The sequence below is a fragment of the Passer domesticus genome, chromosome 5, assembly GCF_036417665.1.
Source record: "Passer domesticus isolate bPasDom1 chromosome 5, bPasDom1.hap1, whole genome shotgun sequence".
NCBI lineage: Eukaryota > Metazoa > Chordata > Aves > Passeriformes > Passeridae > Passer > Passer domesticus.
The window spans coordinates 80,006,617-80,028,009 of NC_087478.1; the positions used below are offsets into that span (position 1 = coordinate 80,006,617).

General features: G+C 38.2%; 1 long non-coding RNA gene across 1 annotated transcript; it reads left to right on the forward strand.

The window, feature by feature from the left end:
• The first annotated feature begins 3,624 nt into the window (after positions 1-3,624).
• LOC135301415 (uncharacterized) lies at positions 3,625-20,947 on the forward strand. Its single transcript, XR_010363186.1, has 6 exons — positions 3,625-3,817; positions 4,099-4,189; positions 14,938-14,986; positions 15,950-16,010; positions 18,393-18,486; positions 19,126-20,947. It is a non-coding gene; the product is annotated as an uncharacterized LOC135301415 (long non-coding RNA).
• The last annotated feature ends 446 nt before the right edge of the window (positions 20,948-21,393 follow it).

Sequence of the window (21,393 nt, forward strand, 5' to 3'; positions counted from 1 at the left end):
AGATCTGTGTGTGGAGGGTCCACGTAGGCTTTCAGTGTTTTCTCTGTGGAAAGAAAGAAATAGGGATTGGGTGCTTCTCTACGCGAGACTTTGGAGGGTGCACTTTGTTTGACAGAACCTTATTGGAATTTGGGCTTAAAAGCTTAGGGCAGCAAAGGGAAGAATATGTCAGATATGCATTAAGCCCCTTCTCACCCTGTAGAAATTCATCACAGACCCCAGGGAAAATCTTTAAAGGTAGATCTGTGACTTGAGCTGGGGTCCTCTTCTGTGAATCATCACTGCACTGTCATTCCCCAGGTATGCAGGATTAGGCAGGAGGTGGGGCTGGAAAAAAGATGAAATTTGTGAAATTTTAATCTAGAACCTGCATTTTCAGGAAGAAATGAAACAATTATCTGCTTATGACTGAAAGAAGAGCCAAGACGTTATCTTAGTCACCTTCCATGAGTTAAAGAGTACCAGACCAACCTAGCCCATAGCCGCTATTTTATGCTGGAGGAAATGAATGTTTACCTTTGGGCTTTATTTTCATTCTGGCCATAACGTATGTGTGGACCACTTTGTGTGTCTCTCTATCACTGAAGTGTTTATAGGTACCATCTCATAAATGTGATCCCCTTTATCTTTCAATGAGCTACAATTTCACAGAGTGGCAGAGCTTGGAAGGCAGCTCTGGAGACATCATTCACCTCACCTGGTAAAAGCCCAGTCAGCTGGAGTAGATTGCTCTGGACTGTGTTCAGTTGAGTTTTGAACATCTCCAGAGATGAAGAATCTCCAGCCTCTCTTGACAACTTCTTCCTAATCACCCCCAATTTTTTTATTTTTATAATGATGTTTAAGGAGAATTTGCTGTAGGTCAGTTTGTTCTCATTGACTCCTGGCCAATCACTAGGTACTACAAAAAGGATTATGTCTCCATCTAGTATTTATCTGCCTGTTTTCCTGTGCACTAGGATGCACTGGTCCTGAACTTGCAGCAGCTGATCCTCCATAATTAACTGGTTCTCCTGGAACTCTGATGCTCCATAACCACATCATGAGGGATTTTCCCATCAGGTCCCTAACAGAGCAATTTGCCCTCCTGGACTGTGGGTTATATTCCTGTTTGGCCTTGTCCCTCTTCTCTCATGAGCCTGAACTCCACCCTCTCTTAGCCCCAAATGGCTCATCATCCCAGACATTTCTGTGCTCCCAATGGGATCATGGCTCTGCCTGTGCATGCAGATCCCTAATTCCTGCTGTTTTCATCCTGTGACTCACATGTTATTTACAGTTACTTGGAGAGGCTGCCAGCCCTGCTGGCTTCACAGAAAAGTTCCCATAAGGCTGCCCTATCAGCACTGCTTTGTGCACCTCTTCCAGTGCTGCTTAAAAGATCTCCAAGATCTCCAGTTGCATTTCATATGAAGTTTGAAAAACAATTGCCTTGTCTGCTCAGTTGTGCAAACAGATTTCTAAGACATGCAACTTTTTTGAAAAAGGATATGATATTAACAGCACAGAATGGGTCCATTCTAGAAGAAATTAGAGCAATCAAATGATGCTGTATTTTGCCCTCCTTTGGGTAAGAAGTAGGTATCTTTTGTCACTCCTTTGTAGTTCTGGGGTTTTTTTAGGTGGTGCCCCATATTTTGGCCAACATTTCTACCACTTCTCAGGGATGTGATGTCTCGACTGTGCATGATCTATTGCTGAGGATATAATGAGACTCAAGTTTGCCAACACAGTCACTCCATTATCTAAGTCATTGCTCCATAAAGTGCTTTGAGGTACCTTGAATATGAAAGGCCATATATCTCCATAAATTCTATTTTATTCTATAGGGTGCCCAAGCTGTACCAATACATATTCAATATTCTGGGCAATAGGAAGAAAATGGGAGGGGGAAGAGGAAAAAGACCATTCTTAACTGTACTTCACTGGCCTTTCCTTCTTCACTCCAAAACTATTTTCGGATGTTTGACATTCGCTCTTGAAATTGTTTCAGTAGAGTTATAACTCTGTAATGAAACATGGCAAAGAACTCCTTGTGAGTAACAAGTCTTAAAGGACTGCTATCAAAACAGCAGTTTCTTGCTTCTAGAGCTAAAGCTAAAAGCCATATTTTAAATTTGGTTTTGGGCATGTCATATTTACTGTACTACCAGAAATTTTCAAAGGTGATACTGAGCATCTCCTTTTACTCTTCCAGAGCACTGCTAAGGTCTGGAAGCAGTCACACTATTCTCTCAGTACTCTTGCATTTCTCCAATCACCTTTTTGGGGCATATTAAACTGTGATTATGTTCATTTCCTGTGAGTCTTAAGTATGCTACAGGCTCTTTAAAGAGTTTTTTGTGGGTGTTGGATTGTAGACATGGGAGAGATGTTCTACCAGCTTTTCTGATTAATATCTCTCTGTTGCATACAAGACCAGAAGAACAAGAGATGTCTCACACTCCATAAAAGAATATATGACCATAAAGGAGATAAAATTTTTGCATGTAATTTGATTTCTGAGCAGCTTTTTATATGCTCTGGTGAAATGAAATTAAGAGGGACTAAAGTCAACTTGTAGGGCTGCTTCAGCCTTTCAAAATATGGATAATTAAATGAACTTCAGTAAATAACATAATCATCCTGAGGATGCAGCTTGGCTGGAAAACTCTCAAGATCTGGCATAATATTTTGGCAGTTATGTTTCTGGCAAGGGCAGAATCATGATTTGTAAAATGCAGGAAATTTAAAAAAAAATAATAGAAGAAAAGAAACTTTTTCAAGTAAGATAATTTGTGTGGAGTTGATTGCAGGGGACATTAAGTTTCAAAGTCAGGGAGATTATCTTGTTCCAGTCACTTCAGTGTCTGAATCACAGGTTTGTGTTACTTCATTGTGGAAAGAGCCATGCACCTGATTTTGGACTTTGTGTTATGTGCTGTGACTGTATTTGTATCAAGAGTTGCACTCTAATGTCACTCCACATTAAGCTTTGTATAAAAATATTTAATGTATTTCTGATTTTTTTCTAGTTCTTCCATCCCTGGTCTCTATTATTTGTGTCCTGTGACTCTTACAAACCTTGTGCTCTTCTTGTGGGTTATCTGATGGATTTAGCATTAGAGAAAAGCAGACATCTATCTTGAGGTGCATTAATTGTAAGTTGAATGGATGGCTGCACACCCTCACTATTCTGTTTTTAATGTTGTCATGGGTGTCATCTCTGTTTCCAGCTTTTTGGGTTTATTGCGCTTCTATTTTCTGTAATTTTCTTGAAAGGCAGAAGGTAGAGTTGTGTTGTGATGAATGAGTTGGGGAGCCTATAGCTCAGGCAGTAGTTTGTTCAAAGATTGACCATTGAATTTAAAGTATGCAAGGCTAAGAACAGTTTTGATATGATCCATTGTCGAATGTGCAGTGATTCATTTTCCTTCTCCAAATATGCTATCTTGGCTGTAGTTCTGCCATTTGTCACATTTTTCTATTAATAAGTACCCAGAAGGACAAAAGCATGAGCAGGCTTTCCAAAGTTCAGTATAAAATAAATTAATATGTGAGAAATATCTTCTTGACATAACAGAACACACACCTGACAGCACACCACGTAAATTAGCAGCTTCTGGGATGGTAGCTGCAAAATAATAGCACGTGGAAAGCTTTTCCAAGAGGTGATATTGAGAGCTGAATGGGAATTTCAAGAGCGTTTGGGAATATTTGCTCTCATTTCAGGTTATTTTATTCATAGTTCTGTCTGTGATGAAGCATGTGCCTATATTTATAGGGACATCATATTTAAACCCGAACAGGAATTGTTGCCAGTCTCAGGTGAAAAAAAGTAAGCAAACATTTACTTTATATTGCCTCTCTTCAGCAAAGTTATAAACATATGATAAAAGTTAATCACATGTTTATATTCTTTATTTATATTCTTTACTGAATGGTAAGCTGGGTTCTCAAACAGATGTATGGCTGCACTGTTATATGGCCGTAGGCTGTGAGGTTCATGGCCAAGTTGCTCAAGGAATTCATGATCTTGAAATACTGCAACACACTGGAATCTGCAGGATTTAAAATAAATTAAAGGAAAGGAAGAATTTGTGTGTTTTATCCTCGCAGAGCAAAGCCTCCTTACTGCTGATTCTACTGTGAAGATCGGGAGGGTGTTGGATACTCAGGCAATGACAGCGCTGGATTAAAAACAAGCCAGGTTGGTACAGATCCAGGGTAAAGAGTGCTAGCTGAGAAAAAATGAAAAGGTAAGCACATATGGCTGAACAGCTGCTTTCAAATTTATAAAATATCTTCTTTAATCCCTGCAGCTTTCTTGGCTTTTTCCTCCTAATGCCGTTCCTTTGCAGCAAACACTGTGAAAATCATTCTGCTTTTTTTATTGTAATTTTTCCCCAAATGTTAAATCACTTCTATTTCAAGTTTATAGTTTTGGTTTTCACACAGAATACCCCAAATGCAGAAGTAAATAATTCTAGAGGACCTAAACAGAGTTTCAAGTCATAAAATGGAGAGACAGTGAAGGAGAAGAAAAATTGTTCTATAGTAAGTCAAATTATTTATTCTTGTATTGGTGGCATGACTTTTTTTTCCTTACTGCTTCTACTGCCGCAAACTTCAAATATATACATGATTTTATATATAGTCCAAATAAGGGAATTTTTCTGGCCTCAGTCTTAGGACAATAGTTTTTAACAATGCTAACTTTCTCTACTTTGTCTTGTAATTCTCAAAGCAAATTTAAGACATTAGCTTATTAAATTTAACAGTATACCTAAAGGGAGAGAAAATATTTCAATTTTCATCCATGAAATACAGTGATTGCTGCAGTGGTCATACAATAGAATACAGGGAGTGTAGGACAGAATAAGGGAATGACTCCTGTCCAAAATAATCTTAATACATTAAAACTGTAATATAGTTCAGATTTGATAGGCAATATTTATAACTAAATTGTCTATCTCTACAAAAAAGCACTATTTTTCTTCTAATATACTCACTTTTATGTTGATTCTTATTAGTTATTGCAAGTGTAAGTAAAACAAAAATTCTAATATTTTTTTCTGAGAAAAAGGTCATGTTTCACAAATTGATTTTCAGGGTTTCAATAAATGAATTTCTTTCAAATGGCATTTTAAAGACAAGTTTTTCAGGACTTTTCTCTACAATTGAGCATTTTTGAATCCTTCAACCAAATTGATGAGAGAAATGCCAAACTTCTGCTTGTATTTAAGTGAGGAGGTTCTTGACTGGGCTGGGTTTTAATATTATTTTTGGTTTACTGCCTTTTGAAAAGAAACAAAACTAAAAATGTTGCCTGAAACTCCACTTTCTTGTGCTATAAGTGCTGTGGAGTCCAGACCCAGGTGCTAATTTGGGTATGGGAAGCAGTACATTTGCATCGTGATGACACTTCTCTTGGCATTCTGCTGCTTTTTTATGGAGTCATTGATTTGAACTCATTACAAGGGCTTTGTCCAACACATGGACATGGATATAGACTCTTGGATCCCAAACAACATTAAAGTTGTTTAAGTGTTTGTGGCCAGAATTTTTCCAGCTTTCCCAAAAATACCTGGTAAAATACATAGGAACTCATCAAGACTCCAATTGACTTCATGTATGTTTAAAGAAATCTGTCAGGGCTTGTAACAGATGTCAAAAAGAAAAAACTCCAGTTAAGTGGTTTTTTGCCTCTAAATACCTTTAATACCTTCACTTTTGGATTTAGAACACCTAAAGTACTTCAGGAGGAGAAGTCCTTTCACCATTTCTCAATGTTTAAGAGGTATTTGGACAATGCCTTTGTTAGCATGCCTTAGCTTTTGGTCAGCCCTAAAGTGATCAGGCAGTTGGGCTAGATGATCATTGTAGGTCCCTGTGAACAGAGTTAAATTATTTTATTATTGTTATTTTTATTGTTACTATACGGTAAAAATCATATTAATGTGTTATCAGAAATTATGGTAAAGGTCATTCTTTTATAAACAGAAAAGTGCAAATTACTTCAAGCTTTGTTTCCCTTTATGTAGTAGTCTTTTATGTGTGTTTTTCTATAGCAGGACTGAATAATCTTAGTTTGACAGTACAAGTATATTTTGCAGAGGGAAAAAATCTCCAGAGTTATGACCACGTCAGCACTTGGCAGCTCAATAGATCTGTATTTTCCCATTTTCTTTCAGCACATGGGAGTTTAATAGCTTACCTGTAGAACAGGAAGTTTAGACCTGGTCTTTAAAGACCTGTGTCTTATTCCAGAGGAGACCTCTATCATTATTCCAGCTAGGCTGACAACACAGAACACACTGTCAAAGTCCTGGAGGTAATACCCTTATTACATGTGTCATTAGAGGATGTTTGCCATATCTGCTTTAACACCGCAGACATTTTAAGTAGGTTATTCCATCACTTTGCCATTTTGATTATGACAACAAAATGACACCATATTGAAATGGATTTTGGAAAGAAAGGCTAACTGTCCAAAGAGGTCCATGCTCGCTCTAATTAAAATTGGCTTAGGTGGCACAACCTTCATAATTCAGACTATGGCTATGAAGGATATGCATGTTGAAAGCGCTCTTTGCTCATTAGTGCTATTTCTGTCAGACACTGCTACCTGCTCTTTTCTTAATGAATGCTAAGCCATCTCTTTAGAAGATTGTGCTGCTTCCCTGAACTGAGGGAACTGTCTTATTTCCTCCCAAGTTCGTTGAGAGTAAAATCGGGGAGTCACCTCTTTGACATTTCCCAACCTCTGTACTTATTTATCTCTTTGAGACCCTGCGCTCCAGAGATATCACTGTCTTAATTAAGAAGAAGGATGTGACCATGGTAAATTGACTGATTCCATTGATTAAGGACTAGCTGTACAAGTAACATTGATTTTAACAGTGGGTCTACATAAATGTAATTGTTCGAACATGGGGCTGCATAATTATGGTGATGTACGAGAATAGTTGGTTTGTCCTTTTCAACCTTCACTAACATTCTTTTGCATGGTAATGTACCTCGTTCAATTAGCAGAAATCTTAAATGTTACAAAATGTCTTTTGTGAAGGCACACAGTAATCATTATAGTCTAATTTAATCTAACAGCATCAGACAGATACATCTCTTTCTTTTCCTTTCTTTGTTTCTAGATTTTTCTCCCCTACCCCATTTTTTCCCCAGCTCTTAGGAGCACTCATACACCCAAAAATAAAAAAAAAACAACAAATGGGAGAGAGAGTCTTCCTTGCTCTGCCCAACTTGTAAAATGTCTGATTTTGAGCAGGAACCCACAGACTTAATTCATGATTAGAGACAAGTTTCTTCTTTTCAGTTTCCTTCTTTCCCCAGTTCAAATTCCTATGGGACACGCTGGACATATTCTTAATCTACCCACCAACTTCAGTGGCCCTACCTCTGGTGGAAAAATTGCATTTTTCCCCCAAATGTGGACCAGTATCATGCCTTTTTTTGAATTAACCATCCACCTGTCCATCTCTCATTTCCATGCTCCCCTAAAACCAGTAAATGCTTGATTGTACATCTCTGAAATTTCTTTTTATGAGGAATTCATAAGGCTTTAGTGCACGCCTTACTTTTAATGCAAGTCAGTATACAGAATCTGGAGAGCCAGAAATTTAAGGAAGGAAGTGGAAGAAAGCAGCACAAAAGCTGAAGTTTTAATTGCTGCAATAAATATGTGGACCACTTTCAGAGTACAGAACTTGTGCTACCAGTTCATAATTATTTTTTATGGTGTATTCTCCAGACAGAGCAGAACTCCATGGGGCATTAGGTTATTAAGTCTTTTGGGCAAGAACTGTCTCTTGGCAAAGTGTTTATATGACTGGTGAGTAATTCTTGGTAAGGAGTAATAACTTAGTTTTGTAGGGTTGTTTATTAGCTCAAAAAACTGTGATTTTGTAGCACCATAACTTACTTGGAAGTCTGAGCCAAAGAGTTCAACCACTGGCTTACCTTCTCCTTCAGTGTTTTCCATGTCTATTTTCAGTAAGCACAAAACTGGGAATTTTGACATTCCCAAGCTGTTTGGAGTTTACCTTTTTAATGCTACTTATAACAGGAAGACACAGATACACTTGAAACCTTGGATCAGTGAATAATTTAGCTTGATAGAGGAGATCCATGTGGATTGAGGGACTTCTCTGGCCAGTTTTGGATAAAGGTCTTGGTCATTGGTAGCCCAACCCCTGCATGAGCTCTTAGGCAGGAAGTTCCACCAGGAATGTTGATATCCCAACCCTTGGATGAGCTCTTAGGCAGGAAATTCCACCAGGAAGGCTCAAAAAAGAATGGCTCAATGGAGGGTTAGGGCTGCCAGGCCCAATACTTCAGCTTACTTGCAGAAGCTTTCTCCTTTTCACCAGCCCAGAGCCCAACAAGTCAAGCAGCACTCCAAAGGATGGATATAAAAACTAGTTCAAGATGTGTCCTGCTTGTCCTGAAAATGTTTTTTGTTGACATGTGCTTTCCAGTTGACCACTGCCTAAGTTGTCACGTGTTCCCACACCAAACTTTGCTGTCAGGCTGGACACTCCAGATAATGTTGTGGTCATCATATGGCAGGTGTCCTTGGAAAGTTTAGTTTAATTTTTTTTTTTCCCTACTACAAAATACATCAATATTTATTTCCCATATCTGCAGCAGGAAACACTTTGGATAATCAGTCTCTTCCATACTATCAAAAATAGGTAAAAACTGTCCTTGCAGTACGTGTGCATGAGTACATGATATATCTAAATGAGAATGAAAGCCCTCCAGCAATCAAGTATGCACACAAGTTAAGAGAAGTGACACCAATGCACACACTTCAGCACATATACATGCATACGCACAAAAAAATCATATCCTGGATTTAAAAGGCTTCAAGATTAAAGGCCCAAGGGGCTTAAAACTTAAAGAAATATTTCTTCCACCTCATTGCATATTCATGAGTGAGTATTTTGGCAAGCAGGCTGAGCAAAATAGCTTACAGAATTATGGAAGGAAGATTATTGTTGATTCCTGTGTGCCACAACAGAGCTTTCGCAGAGAGAAAGGAAAATGTAAATAATCATCCAAATGACTGCATTGGCACAGGTGAGTCTGAGGGCCCTATCCAACTCCAGCCTTCTTACAGGTTTTTGACCCAAGTAAGCTGCAAAACTTGGAAAAAGGGTACTCCAGGGGCCAGCCCCTTCTGGAGACAGGTTAAAAGGTACGAGGGGAAACTGCCCTGTGCAGCAGGAGGTAGAAAAGGAGGCTTTCTTTCCCACTGCTTTTCTCTCTCTGCTGCTTTTGGTTTGGCTGAGACCTAAAGCTCCCAGCAGACACCTGGGGTTTGTGTAAGGTTCTTGTATATTCCACCAAATTTGCTCTCAATTACTGTGCAAGGTAAAGAGTTGGCAGAGGCTAGTTTTAATCTCCAGGGTTTTTGGTTTTTAAGACCAACCACCTCTGCTGTGCTGGTTACTCGCCTGGATTTTTCTGTCTTTCAGTGTTTTGGGTTTTTTGGGGTTTTGTTTTTGTTTTTTTTTTCTCATATTTTTTGCCAAGATTCTATAATGTCTGAAAATCTTTTGGGCTAGAAAAATTTTTTTCTCTGTATCACTTTGGCAGATACCATGAATAGACATTATACTAGTGCTTTATATACCTGATTAACAAGCAAGGCTCAAGAAATATCAGTGGGAAAACTGAGCAATATTAATGAGACAAAAGTAGATTCCAAGAATAATAGGTAGATAATATGATTAAAATTGCAAGAAAGCAACTCAGTGAAGAAATAACAATACAAAAAGCAGTTTGCCACTTGTGTACCTTTACTCAAATTGACTTAATTTACATAAAAGCAGAGTGAACAAAGGATGGCTTCTTCAGAAGAGCACAGTTTGCCTGTATCCTCTGGTAGCAAGCAGACAACACTGAAGACAAAATTACTGCTACCTTTGAAAGCAGAAATTGTGCTTAGCAATATGAAAAAGGTAAAAATACAAAGACCAAATGCATGGCTACATCCAGCACACAAGACATATCAGGATTCAGTATCTCACTCTAACCCTGATTTCTGACATGAGAGATACCACACTTTGCAGTAAAAAAAAAAGACACTTTTTTTTTTTTCTATAAGCAAAGGAGTAGCTCTCACAGAAGTATGAAAGTGGAATTTCAGTGTTGCTCCAGCTGCTACAGGGAAATTTAGAAATATCTCCTGCAGCCAGGAGAAAGGTGTTGTTAACTTCATTCAGAAAGCCTATTTCTGGGTAAAAAAATAACACAGATTTCACCAAAAAACTTGCTTCAAAGTTATCATTTATCTTCACCACGAGACTCAAAAATATTTATATTCTACAGAAGTATTTCCAGTTTGTTCACAGTGTTCCCTAACCCAGCCTAGTCATGCTTTTCTTTCTCTTTTTGTTTGTATTTTTATTACCTCCCTAGTCTCATGTCTTTGTAGGCTTTATCCCCTCTCCTTTGGGAAAGACTTGACACCATCTCTCCCTGGCTCAGTTAAGCTTCACCTAATTATTGTCTGGGGAGACAAAGTGAGCTGGTGGGTCCATTTTCAAGAATACCAAACCCATGGCTTTTGGGTCATTTAAGGCACAAATTCAGGTGCTGCCTGACCTTCACAGGGACTTGGGACCCTGAGGCATGACAGGGTAACAGGGCACTGCTGTGTCCCTTCTGCAAAGCAGTGAACAGGGACACAGGGGCAGCTCATCTCTGACAAGGTGGAAGTATAAGTTATGATAAGTCATTTTTAATATTCTCAGTATTTCTGAGTTCCACCTTCCTGCTCTGGCATTATCAGTGGAGACAGAAGTACCTTAGGAAACCTGAGGAGAGGGGGGAGAAGACACAGCCAGAGCACAGCCTTGATCTAAAATGGTGCCTGGCCTGAGCAACTTTTAATTGTGAAATAATTCAGAGATTCTCTCCCCCTCCCTTCCATTTATACAGCTGGTTAAAAACCCCAGAGCAATGCATTTCCCCGTGTTCCCTCTGTGCTTGAAGTAACAGCACCGACTGAATTTCTACTGACAACCTGCAATTACTTCAGCAGGGAGCAAAGCACAGCCCAAAACTTCAGGGAGGTATTTGTATCTTAGACAAGGCCATTTCCCATAGGCCACAGGATTAGTGTGTGAATGAGTGGAAATATGGCTGTGGGCTATATGTGATGACAATTCATAGCACATCCATCCCAGAGGAGATTTATGGATCTGCAGTGTACAATACCCTACCTTCAAATTTATTTTACTGACCCCACTTTGAAATAAAGTAGTATTGTGAATATAAAACTCATGCTATTCAAAATATTCCTAATATTATGGGTCTAAAACCACTTTTTTTTTATTTTTAATGGATTTTTTGGTGAGATTATCCCACTGTCTTGAGCTTTTTCTAGGATGACTATAGTATGCATCAGAAATGTCTCTCATCTGTGTCTCACTGACACTGAACAAGGACTGGGATGGTTCTGTGTGGAACTGTAATGCTGAGCCCACAATTAACATTTCTTACACTTCCAATTAGATGCTACAATTTGACCCTTCTGCCACTGATTTTATTACCAATCTCCTCTTTTGCCTTTCTGAAAACATTCCTGCTTGTTCTTAAATCAAATAAGAGCATTGTGAGGACAGCCCATTTGTACCACTGTTTGAAGCACTGGGATATTGAAAAACTCTTTCTGTTTCCTGATGGGCTTCCATTTTATCTTGTAAATGCTTCAAACCAGACTCAACTTTTCCAAAAGAAATACTGCAAGGTTGGTTATAAAGTTATAAATGTGTTAGATATGAACTCATTCTGTAGGAGTTAATTGTAGGTCTATGAAAACCTGTAGGTCATTAAAAACTTTAGGAGGCAGCTAGTAGAATACACTACTAAAACAGGGAAATATGCAGTCTTCAGAAAGTGGAAAGAGATGGTGAATTCTTCCTAAACCACATTTTTAAAATTTTTATCTAGCTGATTGATGTAAAATCTTGTCATTCTCAAGTATTTAATATGCATCCTGACACAACTGACAAAGTTTCATGTTGGTTGATCAGCTATTTTGAATAAGGAGAGAAAGGTTTTCATTCTTTGGAAGTGTTTCCAACACTGATCTGGTCACACTCCTCTAGCATTTTGGCAATTCCTTCCACAAAATGCCTTTGTTAGAACTCTGCTTTTGGTGTTTTTTTGTTGGGTTTTTTGTTTGTTTGGTTTTTTATTCAGACTCTAAGCTAGTATTTCCAAAGGCATGTCGACCAAATCTCTCCCAGTGCGCCTCAGAAATGTCAGATCTGCAGAACAACTGACAGATAAAAAACAGAGTTCAAGAGAAATTTTTTGCTCTTCAGTCCTACCGATAAAACAGTAAAATCAGGGATGAGTATCCAGAAAGCATCTTATTTCCTGGGTATTTTCCTAGTTCTGTTTGCCTTTCACCAAGCTTATATGTGCATGAATAAATGATGAAGACAAATTTCTAACGACCAAACTGGCAATTGTGCTTCTAAACCATTTCAGATTTTTTTTCTCAAATGCCATAAATTTTTTGATGATTAAGAATTTGTCAATGCAAATAACCTTGCATCCAAAAGAAATTCCATGGTTTTTTTGATTTTTTTTTTTTTTTTGCTTGGTTTTGTAAAATGTCTAGTTTGAGGAAATTAGCAAAGCCAAGCTTGTCTTCACACAAAAGTCACACCAAAGTAATTTGAATCGCTTTATAAATCGATTTTGTTAAACCGATGTGAACACTTGTTTGGACACTCCTAAATTGATTTTGTCCTGGCTTATATTGATTTAGCTTAAGTCAGGAAGGAATTCACTTAAGATAAATTAATGCAAGTCTGAAATAAAAAGTGCCCACATAGGGTTTGCATGGGCTTGTTAAATTGATTTAAAAATGCACTTTTAATTAAAGTGATGTAACTTTGTGTAGGGCAGGTCTAACACCACAGACAGAAATCTTTGGCTTGCAAAAATGATGAGCTCTGTCATGTCCTGGAAGGGCTTTAGGTCTAGTTCAAGGTATGGCAAAGTTTCTGCATTGATGCTTGAAATAGTTTACAGTAACTTTGCAGAAGTGTAGATTTCCTCACTCAGAGAAAATACACCTCTTCACACTCTGACAATTTTCTGTTTTTTCCAATCATTGGTATTGTTTCTACTAATATGAAAGATTAGTGCAAAACAAAATCTGATTTCTGAACTTACAGACTTTTCAAAATCTGCGCACGCATTTTAACTTTTCAGCTCTCTGCTGCCTTTAAGCAAAACCATCTCCAAGACAACTTCCTTCATATCACAAAGACATTGATTTTGAAATAGGCAAGCACCTCTTGCATACTGGGGACTAATTTCATGTTGAGGCACAATAGGACATTTGCTGGCTTCATAACTAATCTGTCTTGCTAATGTGAAGCAATCAGTTTTCATTGTACTGCTAATTGTTGAATTTCCATGTGCACTTCAATACACAATTACCAATTTTTCCTCAAATCTATTTGTCCAGCAAAGAGGGTCTAGACACCAGTGGCCTTGCAAAGTAACCCTGAATAATGATTTGGAAAGCAGGCTGTAACCTTCACGATGCTGCCTGGAACTGGCAATCAAAATCTGAGATTATGCAGAAACCTCTGTCTCAGAATGTGCCTTGTTTGCTGAACTCTTGCTTGATGCAAAGCACAGTTTGAGGGAATCTGCATTACACATTGGCACGTAGAAATCACACCCATTCCCAACTCCCTGATCTCCCAGGAAGAGAAAATAACAAAATTACATGTTTCCAGAGACAAAGCTATTCATGGGACAGTAATCATAGCTGGTGTTGGATGGGACACCCCTGCTGGAGGGCTGTTCTACTCCCCATTCAGAGGTCACCCTCTGCAGTTCCTTTGTTCCTGTGGTATTCCCACTTCTTCCCTTTGATTGCTCTGCAGGGAACAGGATGCCCTGGATTCCTGAAGTTCAATTCACTCATAAACCAGGAGCCCTTTGCTAAATGTAGATCTGGCAAAGTGGCTTTGGCATTGCTGAACCAACCAGCTGTATTTTCCATGGAAGAGTTGTCATCTCACTGCTCTCATCTAAACAAGGAGCTGAGCTTGGCCAGTGCCCATTTCTTTCTGTGTTCCCCCACAAACAGGGAAAACGGCCGGGGCATAAGCTTCATCTGCATAGTCACTGTAATGTCCTATCTTAATTTGTGCTTTCCTACACACACACAAAATGTAGTTTCTTAAACCTTTGCACTATTTGTTGTTTGTATTGCTTTACTTGGCATTCTAACTAAATTATATCTTTGCTAAAGTCTGGAAGGCAGCTGGCAACAGTACTTTGTAAAGAGTGGGGCAGTGGATTCCCGTCCTTTAGGTGAAGCATTCCCACAAACACCTTTCAAAATGAGATTTACCCTTCTGTTGCTGCCAGTAGTGGACAGGTTCTATTTGTAATGCATTTCTATATCAGTGCTTTAGGAGTCGCCCCTCGTTTTGTTGCTGTGTATTTGCTTTCTCTTTCCTAAGAGCTCAAGTTTGTGCTTCTCTATATTTAATTTCATCCTGGTCCTGTTAGAGAGATCCATAGAAAGGTCAAGTGGGATGGGTCACTGAGGTTAAACTGCTTCATTGCCAAATTTAGTTTGAGGCACATTTGTGCAATGGACTAGAATATTTGCAAAATATTTATTCCTGTCACACCGGTGTTTTCTCAAACATTACATTTCGAACACTGGACTGTATTTTAACAGTGAAAAAAAACCTTCTGCTGAAGTCTTAAGCTTGCTGAAGTGTAATAAAATTACTTAAGAAAGAAAGGTACACTTACTGGAGGAGTCATTGGCTCAGTTTCCACTGCCTGAAGAATGCCTACATGGCTTCAGTGACCTCTTGAGCTTCATTAGTTAACTGGACTGTCTTGTTCACACTTTTGTTTATTTTTTGTTATTGTCTACAGGCATTTGTGTCTTCTGGGGTTGCTATATTGCATCTAAGCAAGTCTCATGGTAAGTCTGAGGATTTTAATTTTCTTATTCTTGACTTCAGGGTCTTTTGAAATAAGTTCATCTATTTTTTAAAAGGCATATTTCCAAAGTTTATTTTCTCCTAGAATGTTGTGATTCTTCCCTAACCAGGTCACACCTTTTTTACAGACACCTATAGATTCCACAGTTAGGCTTTTCTTTATGGTTCTTAATAATTCTGTAATTTTGAACTGTGGTGCCATTTTGAGACTGGTAGTTGGCTGTGCAATTTGAAGACATACAAACTCATCTACCATCAAAAAATGAGTAAAAAAAGGAAATCATGAGTTGTAGTAATCAGCAACAAATAAAAAATATTGAAAAATTAAAAGGAAAGAAATCTTAGATGGGCCCTTAGTAGAGGGTTTGTTCAGAGGACATGTCCTGTACATAGAGGCATGAAAGGCATTACAGAAATCAGTTTCAGCAGCCAAATGGAATCCTAGAGAATGAGATGTCATGGGAATGAGTGACATCAGGAGTCAAAGTGCACAAATAAGGGAAGCATTTCAGAGAGGTGGTTGCTCGTGCAGTGTGTGGCAAAGGACTGTCTCCCCATCCAGCTCTGGGCAGGCACCTCTGTCACTGCAGGAAACAAAACACAATGAGGAGCAGGAGGAAGGGGATGAAAATAGGATAGGAAAATGTTTTTAAGAACACACAAACATACCTGCTACCTGCTTGTGGAGCTCGTCTTTCCTCAAATATTGTGGCAAACTCTCTTGCAAGAAAATATTTGGTCTATTTTTTAAGTTTTCCTATAAGACTTTGAAGTTCAAGACCATGCACCAGGTTTTTATTCTATTCCAACTACCCTGAATTTGGAGAAACTGAGGAGAGATGCTACCTGAAAGCAGAGGAAGGAGGGACTATCTTTATATTATAAATCTTCAGTCTGTAAATGTTAAACTTGATCTGATCTATTATCATTTATTCTTTTCTTAGAGATGTCTCTGGTCACCATTTGCTCTGTGTGACAAAGGCTAACCAAAAGTGGAGAATCAAGGTAAAACGTGTTATTATTTAAGGTTTCTCTTAATTGTGGTGTTAAAAAATAATTCTATGCAGAACAAGCTTAAGAGCAGCAGATACCTAAGAAACTGTCAAATAGCACTGTTAACTATAATAATTTATACTATAATTTAATGTAGCCCTGACCCCTGTCATAAGTTAATACACCATGAAGAACAGTGTGCAAAAAACATGCTTATTAATGAATTGGAGAAATAATGTGACATTGTGTTTTTGCCATTTCCCAGGAAATATCTTAATACTGGAGTTAGCAGAGCCTAGACAATTTTTGCTATGTAATTATGTCTGTCCATATCTTACTAACTTGTGCTGTGATTAAAAGGTTTGTAATATTAATTATTCTATCTGACTCCAATTGCTTGATTCAAACCAAAAGCAACAGTATGGAGAAACCCTGCATCACGCACTCTTATTTTCTTTATTTTTGCCAATGTTTTAACTAAAAATTCTTTCTAAATGCTAGCTACCAATGTACACATTCACCGCTAGTGCTATGTAAAATACAAAATTCCTCAGAGAATTCAATTATTCTTTTACCAATGATGATCTCTTCTGGTTGCTGAGTGGCACAATACAGCAACTACAGCAAATACATTGGAGCTTTTTTTCTAGAATTTCTCTGCATGTAGGCAGGGGATTCATATGAGAATTGGCATGCAAGGGGAAAGGCTGGCTGTTGGTGCTGTGATATTACAGATATTGCTGTATCCTGTCTATTTTCTGTACCATTCTTGCAGCTCATGTCCTGTCATTGCTGCTTTGGCCCAGGAGATGCGCTAGGCTTCAATTACCAGGGGAGAGTGTTCCTGCATCTTAGAGAAGCTTTTTGAATATACCTGTCTGTGCTCACGTATTTTAATTCTGAAAACCACAAATTAAGACGTGGGATATTAAATAATTTTCATTCTGCACTATATCTGGTTTCATGTTGGCATTAGTAGTATGGAACTCTGTCTAAAGATTCCTGATGTTGAAGAATTATATCAAAATTTAGGATAAGTTCCTTTTGTAGCTGGTCTGGAGCTGTACTCTGATTTTTCCTTGGCACTAAAATGTGTCTTAAACTGAGAAGTTTCAGTCAAAAGGAGCTTGTGCTAAGAATACTGACAGCTGTGGAAAGGTGCAGCTTTAGGACAGTGAATGTCTCCAGAAAAAGGAGACCCACCCAGCAGGCAACTTCCGTGGGGGTTCCTGTTGCTGTAGCCAAAGGGCTGGAAAGAATGAGTTCTCTCCTGTAAGAAAAAAAGATAACAAGTGTTTCTAGGCATCTGACAACACCATAGAGTAGTTCCAATATAAAATGGAGATAATCCTCCATACAGCTTCATTTTTCAAAAACTGAGACCTTGAATTTTAAGTATCTGATTAGAAAACCCCACTCTTAGATTCAATGAAATATTTTTTTACGATACGTAAATTCAGTTTTCAATCAAATGCTTGGATATCAAAGCCAATGAGATTCGTGGACAAATCAAAGAGGTTTTTTTGGTGGGTTTGTTGTTGTTGGTTTGTTTGTTTGTTTCTTTATTATTTTTTTTGTAATTCCCATAGAAATGGACAGCCCTAAGTGGTTTGATTTTTCCAGATCAATGAAAGCTAACAAGTTCTCACTGACATTGTATCTGACCACTTGCTTAACAATGGACTTGATGGGGTAAATTCAGAGCAGTTTTGCAAGGCATTGCTTTGTCTGCATGTATTTAGTAGGATTTTTTGGACACTTCCTTTTCTAGTAATTTTCCTGTAGAAATGCTCGGTCATTTTAAACTCACTGGATTCCTTGGAGGTTTTCTAATTTGACTTGTATACCTTGTTCAATAGCAATGGAAGGGTTAACTGTCTGGGTGTTTTTAGGTTTGCACTGTACACAGGGACTTGACATTTTCACACTAATTAAACCAGGCTGCCTCAGTCCCTCTGTACATGTAACTCATATTTAATTCAATGGAATCGTTGAGTGTGCATTGGTGGAAGAGTTGGGTCCATACTTGTCCTATTGTGATAGTCAGGAAATGTCTTACCCAGTGGTATATTCCATTTACCCACAGCCTGAGTATGGAAATATTCAAGTCTTTGAAATATTTCGCCTAAATTAAATATTTGTATCAAAGAGAGAAGTCTTAAAGACTTCCTTTAATGCAAACTTTCCATGATTTGGGACTTGAACAAATACAAGAGCACCACCTCCAGTGCAGTAATGCTGTTGTGGCAGTTTTTGTTGCTGGCATGCAATATGAATCATACTCATCTTCCCAAGGTATGGGACTTTATGGTTCATAGTATTTAACGGATTGAATTTCATATTAGGTGCATATTTACTGGAATGTCATGTAGAACTGCATCCTTTTCCTTTTAGCTGCAGAAAATATGAAGACTTCTGGGGTCTCTGAGGTACTTTTTATATGTTTGCAAAACAAAAACCAGGATCTCCGGCTACGTCTACACTTAAGGTAGGACTCACAACATAGTAATTAGAGAATCATGGAATGCTTTGAGTTGGAAGGGATCTCAAAGGTCTTCTTGTTCCAGCTCCACTGTCATGGACAGGGACACCTTCCACTAGATCAGGTTATTCAAAGCCCCAACCAAATTGGCCTTGAACACTTCCAGGGATGGTGCATCCACAAATTCTCTGGCCAACCTTCTCCAGTGTCTCACCATCCTCACAGTAAAGACTTTTTTATTAATATCTAAATCCACTCTCTTCCAGTTTAAAGCCTTTCCCTCTTGCCCTTGCAAAAAGTGCCTCTCTTGTGAGCCCCCTTTAGGTACTGGAAAGTCCTATCAAGTCTCCCTAGAGCCTTCTCTTCTCCAGCTGGAACCTCAACACTTTAATAGAGGCCTGTATTCATAGGAGAGGTGCTCCTCCCCTCTCATCATCAATTCCAACAGATCTGTGACCATATGTTGGGAGTTCCTGAGCAGAACTCTGGATGGGGTCTGACGAGAGCATGTTTTCTTTTTAATCCTGGCCCAGAAGCTCTTGGTTGGCCCCTCACCCACCCCCAGGTGGAACACTCTTCACTCCAGAGGGTCGTTGGCATAGGGGGTGACATCCCCTCCTCGTCTTCCCTGCTTTTTCTTTCCAGAGAACCCAGTGTTTTTCCATTCCAATGGAAAAGGAGCCATCCCACCACATCTCTGGAATGTCAGTGAGATGCCAGCCCTGCAGGCACCTGCACTCCTGTCTCAGTCCTTTTGTTCCCCATCCTGTGTGAGTTTGCACTGAGGCTTTTTGGCTGATCAGTCTATCTTTACCTGGCAGAGTGCTACTTCAATTCAAGTTTATTTCAAGTTCTTTAGGTACAATTTTTGCCTTGATCAATGGAAGAAAATAAAAACTGAAGAGGAACAAAAGAACCCTCTGCTGATTTCCATTTCAATATAAAAGCATTTAGCAGCTAAATAATCATTTATTCCATCTTGAGACTGCTGTGAGCACTCGCTGGTGTACACAATTTCTTCCTTAAAGTCTGTGGAAATGTTGAACTATGTGTCCTAATATAGTTTCTTATATTTTAGTGAAAAGGCAGCTGTAGATGTCATCATGACTATGGACTTTTATAGTGCTGTAAAAATTCAGTGTCATCATAAATTCATGCCGCTGAAAATGTCGACATTTATGGCAACTTCTACAAGGGCATATTTTAGAATTATATTAAAACTTTATGCAACAACTTTTATTTAGTTAAAAAAGTGAGATTATAAAGCAAAATATTTGCTCTCATTTTAGAACAAAGAGGCGTGACAAATAGTTTATTAAAAAGGGAGGAAAATGAAAAGGGTTTGTAAAGCAGATCAGTCAGACTCTCAAAAAACAAGACTGGAATCCTGTTTATCTGAAACCACATAATTGAGGGAACAAATAATATTCACATATATTGTCCTTAGCATAGATTGCTTATCATGTATCAAATATAGAGAGAATATGAAGTAGAACACTACTTTGAGGGCTAAGCATCTCTTATGTGATCAGCAGTGAAAAATACTTAGTTTTACCTGTTTTTAGGACTTCTGAAGTAAGTGAGCTTAATTGCTCCTTGTAAGCTTACGAAATAATGAAAATCTGAGTTCCTAAATCTGCTAAAATTTGAGCTGTGATGCTGCAGTCCTTTGGGAATCTCACTGAATGGAACTCCATGGATCCCAGATTAGGATAAGCCTGCACACTGAAACTTCCCATCCAGGGACAGTTGCTTAAGAAACTTCTGATCCAGATCTCTTATACCCAGTTAAACCATTGATTTCAGACGAGTTATTTCACAGAAACTAGCCAAAAGAAAATGTAACAAAAGTGGAGGAAGGTAAACTGCTTTTTGAGTTTGTTTTTTTTTTTTTTTTTTCCCCTGATTGAAGGTATTCAGGAAGTATCAACTAACTTTTCCTGAGTTTCCATCAACTTTCATTGAAGCAGCTTCAGAGGCTGTTGTACCTCAGAGAACGAAATATATTGAGTATTCCCTCAAAACAGTGACATTTATGTTTCAGCAGAGCTTTAGGGACTGAGTTTAGGGACTGAGCATATTCCTACTGAAATCTGTGAGATAGCCCTATTAATTTCCTTGCAGCCATAGCTGCCACTAATGCTGCAAAGAACTGACTCAAAGCCTTGAACTTTTATGCTAATGCATAAAGAAGGTGTGGGATGAATTTTATGACCCCTATGCTCAGGTTTGCCTAAATATTATATATAGGGACAGTCTTTCTCTAAGTTTAATGGCAGTTTTACTTATGCATTTCTACAATTTTCCATGCACACTTCTTCAGCATGTTTGGTTCTGTTCTCAGACTAATGAAAAACAGCCCCAAAATAGGAGTCTCTCTGGAAGAACAGCTAAATAGTTGCAGCAAAAGAGCATAAAAGAGATGACAAATATATATCAAATAGTCTTCTTTCTCTGGGAGTTATCCACAAAGTTGCCTTGCCAATAATTTCAAAAGCTGGGAATGTGGAACAATACTTAGCTGGCTTAATATCTTAGATATTTTTTTAATGTGATGTGGAGTAGTAAAATGCAATGAAGAGGACTTTTTTCTCTTATAGTTGTCAAAATCTGAGATAATTTTTAAGTAAAGGAACAAAAAGACACATATGCTTGACACAGAAAAAAATGTCTGTTTGCATCTAATAAATTATAGAAAAGTTCAAAGACGGCTTAACCTTGTAAAAATGTTACCTCTGTAATGCTGCCAAGATCAGTAGCTGTATGAATTATTATTTTGACTAGCACACATGACTTTTTCAGATTTTATCAAACTTATGCTTTCTTTAATTGGTGATTTTCATATGCTGGTGATTTCATAAATTGATGATTCATTTCCTCTTTCATTCAAAATACCAGCTTTTAAAAACCTCA